General features: G+C 39.5%; 1 pseudogene; it reads right to left on the bottom strand.

The window, feature by feature from the left end:
• Positions 1-1,186: 1,186 nt before the first annotated feature.
• On the bottom strand, positions 1,187-3,186 carry LOC123361693 (annotated as a pseudogene).
• Between the last annotated feature and the right edge of the window lie 3,843 nt (positions 3,187-7,029).

Below are 7,029 nucleotides of genomic sequence, written 5' to 3'. Positions count from 1 at the left end.
CTCTTCCAATCTTGATGATGCAAATAAGAATTACTTGAAAGAGTTTCTTATTTAAGAGTTGAAATTTTAAACTCTTAAAACTTTGAACCTGTTTATTTTTACTGGTGCCTTTAGTACATTCTGCAAAATATTACCTGTGGATGGAATTTGATCTTGTAGCCTTAAATTTTGCATGCGTAAACTGAATGAACCCCTGTCTGTCTGTTTTTCTACCCTAGTAATTAAAAAGAAGTACATGACCTGTTTCAAATGCAGTTTGAAGAAATAAAACTACTCATATACCAAGGTGGAAAATGCAATGTAATTACCGTATATACTTGTTCATAAGCTGAATTTTTTTTAGTAAAAAAGGGAAGCATCAGAGAAGGGGGTCGGCTTATGAACGGGAATAGAGAGAGAGGTGGGACACAGCCCCTTCCTCCCATCAGAGCGGACAAGGAGAGGCAGCACAGCCAGCAGAACCAGAAGGGAAGAGGTGGGGCCCGAGTTTCTCTGCTTCTGGCAGTGCTGCTCTCCCCCCAGCCTCCGAAGCAGCTGCAGCTCTGGGGCTGGCAGGCTGCAGCCGCTCTGCCCACCCTGGCCCGCCAGAGCAGGCTGCGGCCAGGCCAGAGACATCCTCTCCTGGCCCACAGCAGCTAAGATGGGAAGGGATGAGGTGGGGAGAGTGTAGGGGGGCCCCCAGGCTAGGATGGGGTCATGTGGAGGGTGGTCAAAGGGGTTATTCCCCTGACCCCCAGCTTCTCTTCGTCCCCCCCCCCCCCCCCAAAAAAAAATTCCCGACCAGTTGCTGTTCTGGCCTGTCAAGGTAAGCCTCTGTCGGGCCGGGACACTTAGTTTACTTAGGTCAGTGTTTCCCAAACTTTTTTGGCCATGGAACACTTTTTAGCCTATTAAAGAACACTTATAATATTATTTTATAGTTGTTTGGTTGTCAAATAAAAAATTGCATTATTTATGCTCAAGTATATTTTATTTTATAAAACAAAGCAAAAAATACAAATTTTAAATAACTTGAACTCCCAATTTCTAATGGGAAAGCGTGTATAAAGTAGTACAAAAATGAAGTGCAAGAGTCAAAATTAAAAACAGTGTTCTACTTAAAAAATCCTGTTTTTATATATACACAGACACTAAAGTAGATTTTTACTAGGAAAATCTATTTATAAACAGAAAAACAAATTTTGATTTAATGGGGTTGGTGTTTCTGCGTTTTTCTATCACAGATTTGCTTAATATTAGGAATAATGCTGGAAAGTTGATTCCTTATGTCAGGCGCAGCATCAAGTCTATTCCTATATTTGGTTTTCGTTGCAGTATAATACGAAAATCCCGTCTCACACAAATAAGTTGTAGCAAAAGGAAGGAGCACTCGAACTGCATGCTTAGCCCCATTAGGGTACTCTTCTACTAGGCTGCTCCAAAAATTATTCAGTGGAAGATCCTTAAACTTTTGTTTCAAGTCAGAGTCAGAAATTAAGTCAGTTAGGCCTTCATAATCATGCGCAGTAAAACTGACTGGTTTGGCTGTAATTACAAACGGATTTTGAACCCAAGAATTATCATCAGTAGTTGTACGAAAATATTCTAATAAAGAGGCCTGCAAGTCACGTAAGTGCTGTAACATGGTGCTAGAAACTTCTTCATGGACTGTAGAATTTTTTCAGTCAGAAATTCATATACTGTAGGGAAGCAGTCGAAGTTATTCTGTTCTACACAAGATGCCCAGAATTCCAGTTTATTTTTTAACGACGAAATTTTATCCATTGTAGTAAAAATGGTCACATTTTTTCCTTGCAGCGACAGATTAATTTCATTTTAATTTTGCAAAAATATGTGCAAGATATGCAAGTCTCATTAGTCACGTGGAATTTGTCAGACAGTCATTAAATTTTCGTCCTGAATTATCTGAAGTGAAGAATACCAGTAGTTCACTACGAAGCTCAAAAAGCCTCATAAGCACTTTTCCTCTGGATAGCCTCCTCACTTCCGTATGTAAAAAAAGCTTTTTGTGCTGACTACCCATTTCCTCTCACAAAATTCTAAGTAACCTGAAGTGGTCAAGATTTGACAAAATTGGTAATTTGTACTGCTTCATCGAGCACAATTTTCAGATATGCTGATTTTTTTTAACTGCGAGTGCTTGTCTGTGTCGAACACAACGGGTCTTAGTGCTTTCTGGTGCCACACTTATGATTTGCGTTACAGCTCCCTTCATCTTCCCGATCATTGCCCTAGCACCGTCAGTACATACATCAATACGTTTTCCCCAACTAATTTCATGCTTTCTGATAAAATTGTTGATGCAGTTGAATATTTCTTCTCCAATCATGTTGCTTTGCAGAGATTCACATAAGAGTAGGTCCTCTTCAATAATATTATTAAATCTGTATTGGACAAATACTAGTAGCACAGAGAGTCCTGAAACATCAGTGGGCTCATCTAGCGGCAATGAATACTCATGACACATTTTCAGTCGGCAAACTAGCTCTTTTTTTCTATGTCATCGACAAGATCTTTAATACAGCATGCAACAGTATTATTTCACAACTGTACAGCATCAATTTTTTTTACAAGACTGCTCTCTCGACATGCACATTACAATATCTTTTGCGTAAGGCTTGATAAGCGTTTCTCCAATAGTGTGAGCTTCTCCGGCGAGGGCTGTATGGTAACTTACTCGGTAAGATGCCTCTGTTGCACTTTCATTGTCTGTTTTAGCAATTTTAATCATCGAAAGTTTACAATTTCCAAGTAAGTCACGCTGCCTCTTGAAAAAACGTATATCTTTGTCTTTGTATTCAGCATGTTTGGTTTCCAAATGCCTACGAAGTTTAGCAGGAGCCAATGAACTGTTTGCTAGTATTTTGTTGCGCACGACTTACTGTGCATCAGGAACATCTTTATTTCCAACACACGTAAATCCAAAAGACAAATAACTTTAATCATACTTTCATTTCAGTCTTTTAACACCTGCTGCTGCTTGTTTTTTTGATATACTTTGGTGAAAATGCTTTCACCTTAGATAACTTGCTGGTACTAACAGATTTTTCGGCAACAAAAGACTGCGATTGTTCATCCTCACTTTGAAGTGTCACAGTATTTTTGCTCGTTTATTTGAGCCACAGTTGGAGTACCAGAAGAACTTGCTTTTCGTTTCAAAGTTGCTTCTTTTAGCCACAAATCCATGGTGATTAGGTTTAGTAACAATATTTAGAAATACTGATTTTTGTCAAATTTTGTTTATCAAAATATTTATATTGTTTCGAGCGAAGCTAGTTTAGTTGTGCTTATCGCACACACGGTAAAGACCCGCAGGCTTGAATGTATTGAGTGAATATGTTGTATTCAACGTGGCATAAAGAGAATGATGTGCATACTGCTGCAGTTTGTGCAGCCTCAAGTGGAAGGGGTATGACATCACTAACTAAAATGTGCCCGAAAGGGGTAGACGTCAACATGCTTGCGTGCCTCGTTCTCTTTACGCCGTGATATTCAATACGAGATCTATCAATAACCGGAAAAAGAGTTTTATGTTAAATTATAGTCATTCAAAAAGAGTTGTAAATTATGCTACAAATATGCCAAATTTAAAATTAAAAAAAAATTTAAGACTTTTTTAAATTACGATTCTTTCATGGAACACCTATTCACATCACCTGTGTTCTGTGGAGCACAATTAGAGAAATGCTGACTTAGGTTAACCTCTATGCCTGAAGATGCTTGAGGTAAACAAACGGTCTCAGCCCACCAGCAGCTTATCCTGATGCACTGGGAGCCAAAGTTTGCCTGCCCCTGAATTATAGGGTTGGCTTATGAATGGGTCATAAAAAATTTTTACTTACCCATCTTGGGGGCGGGGTGTGTGTGTGTGTGTGTGTGTGTGTATTGGTGTGATGGTTAAGTTCATCATGGGCTTTTCTGTGGTGTTTATAATATCTCATCGCTTCACAGATATTAACTAATTTATCTTCACAACACCCCAGGAATTGAGAGGTTGTTGTAGTGTCTGCATTTTACAGGTGGAGAGCTGAGAGAGATTAAGGTCAAACATTTCCACTGATTATGGGTACCCAATTTGGACACCTAGGACCAGATTTTTCAGAGTACTTGGCATTATATAGCATTTTTATATATTCAGGCAGAGCTCCCATTGATTTCAGCTGCAGCTGTGAGTGCTCAGCACTCATGTAAGTTAGACCCTGGAGTATCAAGTTGGATACCCAGAAAATGAGAAATACATAGTGACCACCTCTGAAAAGTTTGGTTTACATGACATTCCTAGCATTGCATAGCAATTTTGTGGCAGTGACAGGGACAGACACCACTTTTCTAGGGCAGAATTCAGCTGCCTTAACCACGAGACCATCCTTTCTCTTTTATGATCCCCTTCCTCATTCCTTACACACCTTCTCACTTCTGCAACAAATGAGGTAGGGGGTCCTAATAGCAACAGCCTCTTTTACTACATAACCCTGATTGATCCCCAGAGCATGATCCATTTTGTGCACGGAATGAGGCAGGGGTCCTGTAGAATAAATGGTATATGATTGTGTAATAATGCATATGCACAAGGGAGCTAAAATAAAGATGCCCATAGGAATCGTATTGGCATTTCCTAACTTCTGAATGTTTGACTTCACAACCTTAATGTACCTAATAGTCTAATTTAAAAAAAAAAAAAAGCCAAACTTAACAAGTAGGCATTCCACCATGTGGAGTCATATTGACATCCACATGGATCATCAGCAGGGTTGGAACCTTTAGAGCCACAACACAGACTTTTGCTGCTGTGTGGACAGCAGCAGAGAGTGATATGAGACACTGTCGGTGGGTCTCATGGTTATTTGCTCTCGGTAGAGGAATGGTGATACTCAGAAATCTTGGATTTCATTCCAGACTCTGGAGGGGAATGTGTATTTGTGAGCTTGCTTTTCTGTCTCTTCGCCTCCAAGTTTGACCCCTTCTGCCCTGTCCCAGTTCTCTTCTACTCTCCCCCTCACCCCCGACTCCTTTTCCCTGGTCCCTGTCTCTTTGCTGTCCCAGTTGCCTCTCATCAGGCTTCTTTTTCAGCCAGGTGTAGTCTCCCCCTCTAGGTTTGATGCAGGGTGGATTTGATTTAAATCAAATAGATTTAAATCACTAGTCAGGAAGACTCAATTTAATCATGGATTTCTACATAAAAGTGCATTCTTGCTGGTTGTTATAAACTTAATACATATTCTTCACAACTCAGAGATAGATGTAGGCTTCATTTTTAGAAGGTACACACTATACATTTTTAAAGTGATTTATTTTGAAAACTTTTCAGATTAGTTTTACAGCTATATCAGAAAATGAATGATTGGGTATTTAATTTCCCAAAAGGTAATTGAAGCAGATATTTATGAAGTCATTGGGAGGTTAATCATTAATATTAGGAGGATTTTCTTGCTATGCTGTATTAGGAGGAGAACATCACCAGACAGACATTTAAATTGTTTTATTTAACTAAAACACCAACGTTATGTATTCTGGATTTTTTTCTTCAACAGCAAACATCATATTTTAACAAAACAAGCATATTAATTTTTAGTTAAACATTCAGGTTTTTTAAAATAGGTTCATTTTTGTTAAATTGTTTAACTAAAATAGTTAAATGAAATATTTAAAAAAACAAAAATTAAATTGACCGTGTCAGCCAGGTTGACGTGAGAAACGTAAAATATTGGCTTCTGCAGCTGACTCAGTCATCTTCACCTTCATTTTCCTGTTTGTTCATAATCTGAAAAAGAAAAACAAGGTTTCCTGCTTTTTCAGGTCCCAAATGATTTGGAATGAATTAGTCCAAAGGAAGAAAATTTTCTTTTTACACCGGCAGAAGAAGCTACTGCTATTAAAAGTGAGATTATCACTTCAACAGTCTCTGAATCCAAGTGCTTAAATGACTTCCTCCAGTTCAGTGGTGTGACCTTATTTAAAACATCATCAGCAAACATTTATTTCTTCAATGAAGGCTACACTCAGAAAGACCCTCACGACTTTTGGAATATGCTGCTCAAACAGTTTCACTTTTTGTTTCTACTGCCTGTCCCTCCCTTCGCACATTTATCTCCATACTACTTCTCCTTGTCCAGATCTATTCTGCCCCTAACAGTCTTCTATCCATTGATCTTTTTGAAACTTTGCACTTTCAGAGAGAGGTAAGGGATTGACTCTGTGTACACAAATTTGCAGAGGGACAATAGAGTTGAGGCCTGTTATTTCTCGCCTCTAGATATTTATTTATTTATTTATTTAAAAATATTTTTGCTGTTAACAAGCATGTTATCTGTGGAGACACAAATCCACAGTTTGAGAACTGCAAAACTAAGCATCTCTCCTGGTATCTTCTAGACTGAGCACTGAGTCCCATTGGGAAGATAGAAAGATTAACCTAAAGCTATACAGAAGCCCCTGGGACCCCATAAAATCTGGCTCTGTGGATGAGGGGAAGCAGTGGATGTTATTCCTTGACTTTAGCAAAGCGTTTGATATGGTCTACCACAGTATTCTTGCCAGGGAAGTTAAAGAAGAATGGACTACAAGGTGGATAGAAAGCTGGCTAGATCGTCGGGCTCAACAGGTAGTGATCAGTGGCTCCATGTCTAGTTGGCAGCCGGTATCAAGCGGAGTGCCCCAAGGGTCGGTCCTGGGGCCAGTTTTGTTCAATATCTTCATTAATGATCTGGAGGATGCCGTGGATTGCACCCCTAGCAAGTTTGCCGATGACACTAAACTGGGAGGACTGGTAGATACGCTGGAGGGTAGGGATAGCATGCAGAGGGGCCTAGACAAATTAGAGGATTGGGCCAAAAGAAATCTGATGAGGTTCAGCAAGGACAAGTGCAGAGTCCTTCACTTAGGATGGAAGAATCCCAGGCACGGCTACAGACTAGGGACTGAATGACTAGGCAGCAGTTTTGCAGAATAGGACCTAGGGGTTACAGTGGACAAGAAGCTGGATATGAGTCAACAGTGTGCCTTTGTTGCCAAGAAGGCTAATGGCATTTT

Source organism: Mauremys mutica, chromosome 1 (assembly GCF_020497125.1).
Source record: "Mauremys mutica isolate MM-2020 ecotype Southern chromosome 1, ASM2049712v1, whole genome shotgun sequence".
NCBI lineage: Eukaryota > Metazoa > Chordata > Testudines > Geoemydidae > Mauremys > Mauremys mutica.
The sequence above is the reverse complement of the archived record's forward strand: the minus strand, read 5'-3'. Positions and strand labels throughout refer to the sequence as shown.